A 10,585-nucleotide genomic window follows, 5' to 3' on the forward strand; every position below is an offset into this window, starting at 1 on the left:
TTTTTCTTTAGCCTTGCTTCCTTTATTAGCCGTAAAGTCAGAATTGCCTCTCTCGTCCCTTTACTTTTCCTAAAGCCAAACTGATCGTTACCTAGCGCATTGTCAATTTTCTTTTCCATTCTTCTGTATATTATTCTTGTAAGCAGCTTCGATGCATGAGCTGTTAAGCTGATTGTGCGATAATTCTCGCACTTGTCAGCTCGTGCCGTCTTCGGAATTGTGTGGATGATGCTTTTCCGAAAGTCAGATGGTATATAGCCAGACTCATATATTCTACACACCAACGTGAATAGTCGTTTTGTTGCCACTTCCCCCAATGATTTTAGAAATTCTGATGGAATGTTATCTATCCCTTCTGCCTTATTTGACCGTAAGTCCTCCAAAGCTCTTTTAAATTCCGATTCTAATACTGGATCCCCTATCTCTTCTAAATCGACTCCTGTTTCTTCTTCTATCACATCAGACAAATCTTCACCCTCATAGAGGCTTTCAATGTATTCTTTCCACCTATGTGCTCTCTCCTCTGCATTTAACAGTGGAATTCTCGTTGCACTCTTAATGTTACCACCGTTGCTTTTAATGTCACCAAACATTGTTTTGACTTTCCTGTATGCTGAGTCTGTCCTTCCGACAATCATATCTTTTTCGATGTCTTCATATTTTTCCTGCAGCCATTTCGTCTTAGCTTCCCTGCACTTCCTATTTATTTCATTCCTCAGCGACTTGTATTTCTGTATTCCTGATTTTCCCGGAACATGTTTATACTTCCTCATTTCATCAATCAATTGAAGTATTTCTTCTGTTACCCATGGTTTCTTCGCATCTACCTTCTTTGTACCTATGTTTTCCTTCCCAACTTCTGTGATGGCCCTTTTTAGAGACGTCCATTACTTACTGCTGTATCTATAGCCTTAGAGAACTTCAAACGTATCTCGTCATTCCTTAGTACTTCCGTATCCCACTTCTTTGCGTATTGATTCTTCCTGACTAATGTCTTGAACTTCAGCCTACTCTTCATCACTAGTATATTGTGATCTGAGTCTATATCTGCTCCTGGGTACGCCTTACAATCCAGTATCTGATTTCGGAATCTCTGTCTGACCATGATGTAATCTTATTGAAATCTTCCCGTATCTCCCGGCCTTTTCCAAGTATACCTCCTCCTCTTGTGATTCTTGAACAGGGTATTCGCTATTACTAGCTGAAACTTGTTACAGAACTCAATTAGTCTTTCTCCTCTTTCATTCCTTGTCCCAAGCCCATATTCTCCTGTAACTTTTTCTTCTACTCCTTCCCCTACAACTGCATTCCTGTCGCCCATGACTATTAGATTTTCGTCCCCCTTTACATACTGCATTACCTTTCAATATCCTCATACACTTCCTCTATCTGTTCATCTTCAGCTTGCGACGTCGGCATGTATACCTGAACTATTGTTGTCGGTGTTGGTCTGCTGTCGATTCTGATTAGAACAACCCAGTCACTGAACTGTTCACAGTAACGCACCCTCTGCCCTACCTTCCTATTCATAACGAATCCTACACCTGTTATACCATTTTCTGCTGCTGTTGATATTACCCGATACTCATCTGACCAGAAATCCTTGTCTTCCCTCCACTTCACTTCACTGACCCTGCCTTTGCATTTCCGTTTTCAGATTTTCTAGTTTCCCTACCACGTTCAAGCTTCTGACATTCCACGCCCCGACTCGTAGAACGTTATCCTTTCGTAGATTATTCAATCTTTTTCTCATGGTAACCTCCCCCTTGGCAGTCCCCTCCCGGAGATCCGAATGGGGGACTATTCCGGAATCTTTTGCAAATGGAGAGATCATCATGACACTTCTTCAATTACAGGCCACATGTCCTGTGGATACACGTTACGTGTCTTTAATGCAGCGGTTTCCATTGCCTTCTGCATCCTCATGTCGTTGATCATTGCTGATTCTTCCGCCTTTAGGTTCAATTTCCCACCCCTAGGACAAGAGAGTGCCCAGAACCTCTATCCGCTCCTCCGCCGTCTTTGACGAGGCCGTTGGCAGAATGAGGCTGACTTCTTATGCCGGAAGTCTTCGGCCGCCAATGCTGATTATTTATGAAAATTTAGGCAGTGGGGGGGATCGAACCCGGGACCGAAGACGTTCCGATTATGAATCAAAGACGCTACCCCTAGACAACGGGTAGTACACTCATTAAATTCGTTCCTGCTCATCACCAGCATTTCCTCAATTGTACACATGGATGCTTGCACAGGAGTGGGTGAACGTCTTGGTTCTTGCATTTCGGAAGACTGGCTGGACGTTTATCGATTTGTCTACAGTTACAGCACATGCATTTATCAGAATGAGTTGCTAAGTGTAACTTAGCCCCATCCTGCAGCACCTTCATTATTTGACGAAGGATAATCATCTTCACCAAATATCATTGAACATCGTGCAGGTGGCTATCAACACAGTCCTCAGCAGCATGATTACAGCTAATATACCCATTAAACTCCTCCTTCTACAGCACAGACATCTCATCTACTGAACACAGTAAACAATTATGTCTATCCTCCCAGTCCAGCAGCTAGACACGGACTGAGTCTGTTTCCCATCATTGTTCCCCAGACCACCATCTTGGATTACGTCACAGGAGGCGGTGAGGCGCAGGGCCAACAGCAGCTTCTGATAAACCAGGTCAGCTGGACTCCAGAGCTCATGGGGAACACACTCGATGGAGCTGCTGCCAACGACAACTCAAATTGTTTAAATAAAGCACAGACTAAGGTCAATTTCCTGTTGGGGGAGGGGTAGAATGGGAGAGGAGGGAAAGGGGGAGGGCGGGAGTGGAGGAGAGAGGGGGTGGGGTAAGTTAGTGGAGGTAGCCCAAATGACCTACTTTCCAGTCAAAATTTGAACTTCTCGTCATGACGTCGCTGCAACATTGCCACATCTATGGCCGCCATCTTGGATACGCCGTCTTGAATAAATTTGGCAACAGCTCAGAGTGAGGTAGTGCTGTCTTTGTCGCACTATACACGTAAGACGTCACATCCCATTTATTTCGTAAATTTGTACACATATTGAAGAAACACGGTTTTCGGCAAACGTTGGTGTGTGACGATTCTCGCCACAGTGCTATCTAAATCCACCACATTTTTCGAATTCTTTTACGACAGGTTTCAACGTCAACATTGAGGGGAGGTTTACTATCTTTGGCCCGAAAAAAGCATGTTCAGTTGGTTCAGTTGGCTCTGAGCAATATGGGACTTTACTTCTAAGGTCATCAGTCCCCTAGAACTTAGAACTACTTAAACCTAACTAACCTAAGGACATCACACACATCCATGCCCGAGGCCGGCTTCGAACCTGCAACCGTTGCGGTCGCGCGGGTCCAGATTGTAGTGCCTAGAACCGCTCGGTCACAACGGCCGGCAAAGCATGTTCCTTGAGAATTTTTTCTCGAGGTGTGTTATAGATATCAATGTCATATTTGGCCAAAATGTTCATTGATATTTTCTCTACAAACTAGAATTTTTTCAACCGCAAATGTCGAAGAACAAAGACGAAAGTGCCGTCGGAACGAAACAAAATTTCGATGTAGACCTCCACACGCGGTATGTAACAGGTCAGCCGGCTCGTCTGAAATCAAAACTGAGTTGACGTTAGCGAATTATATAAGATTTTTTAGAAGTTGTACCTCACTTAAGTTATTTGGACAATCGGAAACAAAATGGCGGCCATTTGAAGAAAATTAAGTATTTTTTCATCGATTTTTCGACTTCGTCGGCCAAGTAAAAATATTTGTAGTTGATGGATCGGAATAAAAGAGGTACAACTCCCAGACAATTTAGTTAGCTTCGTCGGAAACAAAGATCATGCCAATCGGTTCAGTAGATTTGAAGTTACCATACTGCGCGATAAAAAAAAAAGTCATTTCGAGAAAAACGCGTTTGAAGTTTTGACTACATATAAATGCAATATTATACAACTTACGTACTATCAGCTATTCCGGGTCCATAAACTAGTCCTTCCTCTTCCCCATAGAGGGTGGTCTGCTCGATCTGGGCCATCCTGCGCTGCTCCAGAGTTGCTCGTACGGCCGGTGACAAGCGGTTTTCGGCCGCTTGAATCCGGTGGTCGTCCGAATACTTGGCGAACTGCGTCGAATACAGTCTCAGGGTGACGTCCATCATTTTCATGGTCTTCAGAATTGCTGAATACCCTTCGTTGAAGCTGCTCACTGCCAGGAAAGTCGCAATCTCCACAGTCTTCGAACCAGAATGCAAATCCTTGGTAGCTAACTTCCAAACACACGCGTTCAAACTTTCATTTGAATTTTGTATATTTCCTCCCAAACACCGGTACAATAACTCGTCCTCCGAAAGAAAAAAAACTGATGCGTGAAAAATGCCGATTTCAGGCAGGTGCATTTTTTTGTTCAACCGCGAATAACAAATATTTCCGTTCCGTATTCGGAAAAACCGTTTCGGGCGTGAATTCTAAACACTTTTATACATCCAAAAATGCAATTTTTAAAAGAATCGATTTTTTTAACCAAAAGATAGTAAACCTCTTCTTAACAAATGCTGTATCACTGTAATTGTCTTCTCACGAGCTATGGAATCCAGTTATAAAGAGTATACGGCTCCATTAAAAAGAAAAATATACTTACTTCAATATCTCCGTTTATACCAGACTGAAAAAATTAACCAAACGAAAAGTACGTTCCCCTCGACGCCATAAAATTTAACGAAAATCGCTTTCCGGTATGTAAAACCGTTCACGAAATTAAAGGGGTGTTACGTCTTACTTGACTCATACAGTCTATAACAATATAGTAGAAAGTTTAAATCGGTCTATCAACTTATTTTAAGTATTCCACTAACAAAAAATCGAATCTGTAAAGAAGTAACACTATTCACATACGCCTCTGATTGTACTACACAGATATATCATTGTACGACACATACTTCAAGAGACATGACATCATAACACTGAGATGCGTGATAAAACGCCGTATCTGGCTTGAAGTTGTAATACATTTCTTGTTTACTACTAAGAAACTGCTGTGGTCAACTTTACGATATCTCTGACACCTGAGAGCGCTTTTGACACCTTTCAACCGCGAAGCGCAAACGTCTGCAGGCGAAACCAATAGCCGTCAATAGAGTTATGAAAAAGCGTTTCCATTGAGACGTTTAGAAAATGCAATGGTAGACAGGCAAGGCAGCTGCGCCCAGCTGCTTGTACATATAACTAAAGATACATTTACTATCAATTTCTGCGATAAATAAACGTTAGTGACAATTTGTATTTTGCATACTTTGTTCTTAGTATGGATACAGTACTTACACATTCTTACATTATGCGTATTGCTTTGTACAACTGTTACATTATTACGAAGGTGTTCTCACGATTGACTAGAAATGATTTTTTCTCTATAATACTCTCCAAACACAATTCATTTTTTATTTTGGTTTTTAATACAAAATTGATGAAATGAGTAATTGGGAATTAGTAAATATATGTAGCGCAGTTTCCATTAAATTACAGTAGACAATGCGGTGAATTTTGTGACGATAGTCGTAATTTTTAAGATTTTTAGCAGCTGAATTATGAAATCGACTGCTACTTCCTTTCCTTTTTTGAATGGAATTATGAATTTTTTTTCTGTGGTGTTGGGAAGATCCTTCGAAGAAGACTTCGACATAATGGGTGTGGAACTTAATAAAAACAGTAGCAAGATAACTGAGCTGCAGGTTGCTGTCCCACCATTTCTAGCTGGAAGTTGTCCGAGAAACAACTGCCTTTGATTCCAAACACTTTACTGAAGTACGGTAAATGTGTTTAATGTTGCGACTGTTATTTCAAGTGACAAATTGGATTGACACAAAACTAGGGCTGAGTAAAAGGTCACCATATCATACAAAGAATGTATTAAAACTACAATTACAAAGGCACATTTCCTTTAGACAATATTATTAATAGAACTGTACTAGCAAAGGATTTTTACATGACTTGTTATGTCTGATATACTGTGTTGAGCTGGTGAGATATGATAAAGTGGGAGTTGAATACACTCAAACACATGATTGTGAGATGTACCTCCACAAAAAAGTAGCACCATATGTCGAGATTATTCACTGTTCACTGTTAACATTAGGTATTTATTTCAAGCTGTATAATGTTATATGCTACGTGACTTCTGGCTGTTTATAACGTTTAAGAACTTTTTTTATTGTTTCACACTGCTTGACAATTGCTAAGAGACAACTAACACTTGCTAAAGAACAACAGCCAACTGCTGCACAGCTACCGCCAATTGCTTCGGGACGTCTCACCAATGACAGTAAAAGCAAACGTAGAGGGCGTTACATGTGAACTGCACCGAAGCCCGTGCGCGAACGCTCTGTACGCATTCGACTGTTCAGGCTGAACGTTGTTTGATGAAGGTTGTTATGGAACCGATTAGTGCGACATTCTGTGGTTCGCCGACATGTCTACATCATTTGAGAGCTTGTCATCGTGAACGAGCACTTGGACTGCTCGAAGCCGGTCAATAAGTAACTACGATGCCACACTAATGGCTGTGTGCAAAAGAGCCGCCGAATGTCGAAATGCTATGCGAAAGCGTGCTGATAGTCATACACGGACCACCACACCGCAAGAGACGAAAAGGAATGGACATCTCATTCCGCGGCAGATCACTGCAGATCCTGCAATCGTCTGAGGACGAAAATTCCCGCCAACAAAGGACCGCTGAGGTGTCGGACACACTGGATAGTGAAGATAAGGAAAGTATGGGATGGAATGTGTACTTCCTGGACCTAAACCTTCTAGAGCTTGCCTGGGATGCTCTTGGCTATGAACATCCCCTCCCGGAACCGTGCAAGAACTGAAAACCGCCTTGAGAGAGGTGTCAGACAATACGCCCGAAAGACTCCTCAACAAATTGGTAGCCAGCATGAACAAAATGTGCATCAGTGCCCGAGGATGGCATATTTCCTTACGGAGAGTCCGACATCGACCTTTATGTTGTGAGTTTGACCTGTGTCAGACACGAATGTTATACGGTCTGTTACACTGGTTTTCCATGCGGCGAAATATTTATCATTTTTCATTATAAATAAACAGCTCCGTATCTTTAAATGAAACAACAAGTTTACTGTTACCAGTCACTGTTTATTTATCTCCACGACGCGTTTCATAGGTTTAAACCTCCATTGTCAGGTGGATTTACATTTGTTAGTATAACATGTGTGTGAGTGTGTGTGTGTTGTGTTACGATTTTTTGGGGGAGTCGTAACACAACTCACACACAGATGTCATACTAACAAATGTAAATCCAGCTGACGACGCAGGTTTAAATCTTAGAAACGCGTCGTGGAGATAAATAAACAGTGACTGGTAACAGTAAAATTGTTGTCTAATTTAAAGTCAATAACAGTCACGGTAAAGCCTAACCTAAACTATTCGGATTTGAAGCTCCATATCTATTACGTATGTACTGTCGACCATCATTGCCTATGATTATCCCTACCGAACAATTCCTCGGTTCGTTGGCAGTCACGCAGTGTAACTGAGGTTTATTACAGCATCTACGAGGCATAATAATATTACCACTCACATTCATAATTCTCTTCGCAGTGTCATGTGTACTAGTACTGATACGAAATTATTTGCTGTAACATTTTCGTTTATAACGATTTTTAATATTGTTAAAATCACCATAACTGGCGATCGGCAGTTGCTAACTATGGCTGACGTAAGACGAAAACTAATTCGTACTAGAAGTAAGTATGATGGTCTGTATTTCAATGGGTCTGCATTTTTCTCTCACAAAATAATATTTTTCTTATATTTTTGCCTCGCATTATACGGTAATAAAAATTGGAGAATTACGGAAAGTGGTTCCATAAATGTCAATCGGATTCGAATAGCGCCAGGTGTTCTTTATGGCCCTACCACAAAGAAATGGAGCGGCGATTTGTTCGCCGTCTTCCCACCATTCATCTAACTGAATGTCTACGTGGACTGGTTCTCCGGGACGGCATAAATATGAAATAAGTAAATATCCGATGTTTTATGTATGAAAGCACTGAGTACAGAAAGGAAAACTTCTGGTCGTTTGTCTTTTAAAGATTGCTCCTAAGGAATATCTGATACAGTCTCTTTTCTGGCGAGCAGGGAAGAAAAGTCGCGAGCAACTTTGAGGAAATAATCTGTTCATTCATAATGGCGTATTCGGACAGGCAGCAGTAAAGCGAATTGTTACGAACGAGCAATTGGAAGGCGGGCGCCCGAGCCGGCTGCAAGAAGAGCTATTTGCGGAGGACAATGCCTTGCTGACTTCCGGGAGACAATTCACCCGATTTCTTAAAGAAAACAGGAGCTGCTCTTCAAAAAACGACGGATTCTGTGAGAAACCGTAGGTCGGAAAGTTGCCAGTACGTAAAACTCTCTTGTTACGGCTTATTCCTTTTGTGTGAGAGATACAAAGACGTAAGTGTCCTAGCACGAACTACACTTTAGGCTGTGAACTCTGTTATTCCACTGGCAGAAAACTATCTGCGGTCAGGTCAAAGTTTGGAGTCACACAGAATTTACTTGCTACTTTGTTCAAAGAACGTCAGGGAAAAGTTAAGTTTCTTTACAGGCATTCAGAGTGCGTTTAGGAACTTCAGTCTGTACTAAAATACAAAATGTTTTTATAGCAGACGAATACGGGAGTAGATTTTTTTTCTGTTTACAATGCAAGTGAAAATATTGTAAGTAGGCTGTTTGTGTTTTTTATGTTGGTAACGGCACATAGCGCTCTGTATGAAAATCACTGACTGTGCTGTATGCAGTCTGTGGCTGGTATGCATTGTTGGAATATTCTAGTGTTGCGCAGTTGGATGTGAACAGCGCGTAGCGTTGCGCAGTTGGAGATGAGCCGCCAGCAGTGGTGGATGTGGGGAGAGACATAGCAGAATTTTAAGAGCAGACGATCTGGACGTGTGTCCGCCAGAAAGAGTAAATTTGTAATCCTGGATATTTTGAACTGATATATATATTATGACTTTTGAACACTATTGAGGTAAATACATTGCTTGTTCTCTATCAAAATCTTTCATTTGCTAACTATGCCTATCAGTAGTTAGTGCTTTCAGTAATTGGAATCTTTTATTTAGCTGGCAGTGGTGGCGCTCGCTGTATTGCGGTAGTTCGGGTAACGAAGATTTTTGTGAGGTTAGTGATTCATGAAAGGTATAGGTTATTGTTAGTCAGGACCATTCTTTTGTAGGGATTTTTCAAAGTCAGATTGCGTTGCGCTAAAAATATTGTGTGTCAGTTTAGTGTTGATCAGAATAAGTGAAGATAGTAATGTCTGAGTACATTCAGTTTTGTTCAGCTGTTTGAAAATCAAATAACGTAGAGCTTTATCAGCACAGTAATTCATTAATTTTTCTAAGGCGACGTTTCAATATGTATGAAAATGGTACCTGTTCTTTCGGACGTGTCCAGTTGAGCAGATACCATCTTAAGACTCACCGGTCATTTGACCAACTTCTTCCGTGCAGATGCACAAACAGTGCCCGAGCTCTTACGGGAATCGGCAGTAAAGCCGCGAGTAATGGGTATAATGGGCAGGGGTACTATGAATATAGTGCGAGACAATAAGTTGCGAATGTGGGTCTCACGGGAGGTGTGCCAAAGATAAGTCCCTGCAGTCGCACTATCCTCTGTGTCCTCGGTGGCTCAGATAGCCGGCACGGTAGCTCGGCGTGTTCGGTCAGAGGCTTTAGATATTCTCTGCAATAAAAAAAATTGACTGCACGCATCAACGAACAACCTGAATGAGTGTCATCGGACGTCCGCCACGAACAAATTCAACGAACCATATAGAACAAATTGATATCGAAAAAAAATTGTAAGGCGGGTGCTCGTGATAAGTGGGAAATCCGAGTTTGAGTACCGGTCCAGTACGAATTTTAAATTTCCGGTACGGTAGCTCAGCGTGTTCGGTCAGAGAGCTGGTTGGCCTCTATAATAAAAAAATGAGTGAAAGGATCAATAACGAACTTGAACGGATGTCGTGTGACGTACACAACAATCAATAACGAACAAAAAGAAAAAAAAAGGATGGATAGAGCGTCTGCCATGTAAGCAGGAGATTCCGGGTTCGAGTCCCGGTCGGGGCACACATTTTCAATTGTCCCCGTTGACTAACATCAACGCCTGTATGCAGATACGGGCATTCCTTTCACTGTAACAAGTGAAAATGTAGGATTATAATTTGTTCTTGTTTGTGTATTTATTTCCTATGAACTACCGAATAAAAAAATGGTTTCAAATGGCCCTGAGCACTATGGGACTTAACTTCTGTGGTCATCAGTCCCCTAGAACTTAGAACTACTTAAACCTAACTAACCTAATGACATCACACACATCCATGCCCGAGGCAGGATTCGAACCTGCGACCGTAGCAGTCGCGCGGTTCCGGACTGAGCGCCTGAACCGCTAGACCACCGCGGCCGGCCAACCGAATAAAGTTCAGCTGAGTTTGTATGTGATGTAAAAGCTTTACTACAAACGAGGGGCATTCAATAAGTAATGCAA

Source organism: Schistocerca cancellata, chromosome 1 (genome assembly GCF_023864275.1).
Source record: "Schistocerca cancellata isolate TAMUIC-IGC-003103 chromosome 1, iqSchCanc2.1, whole genome shotgun sequence".
NCBI classification, from domain to species: domain Eukaryota; kingdom Metazoa; phylum Arthropoda; class Insecta; order Orthoptera; family Acrididae; genus Schistocerca; species Schistocerca cancellata.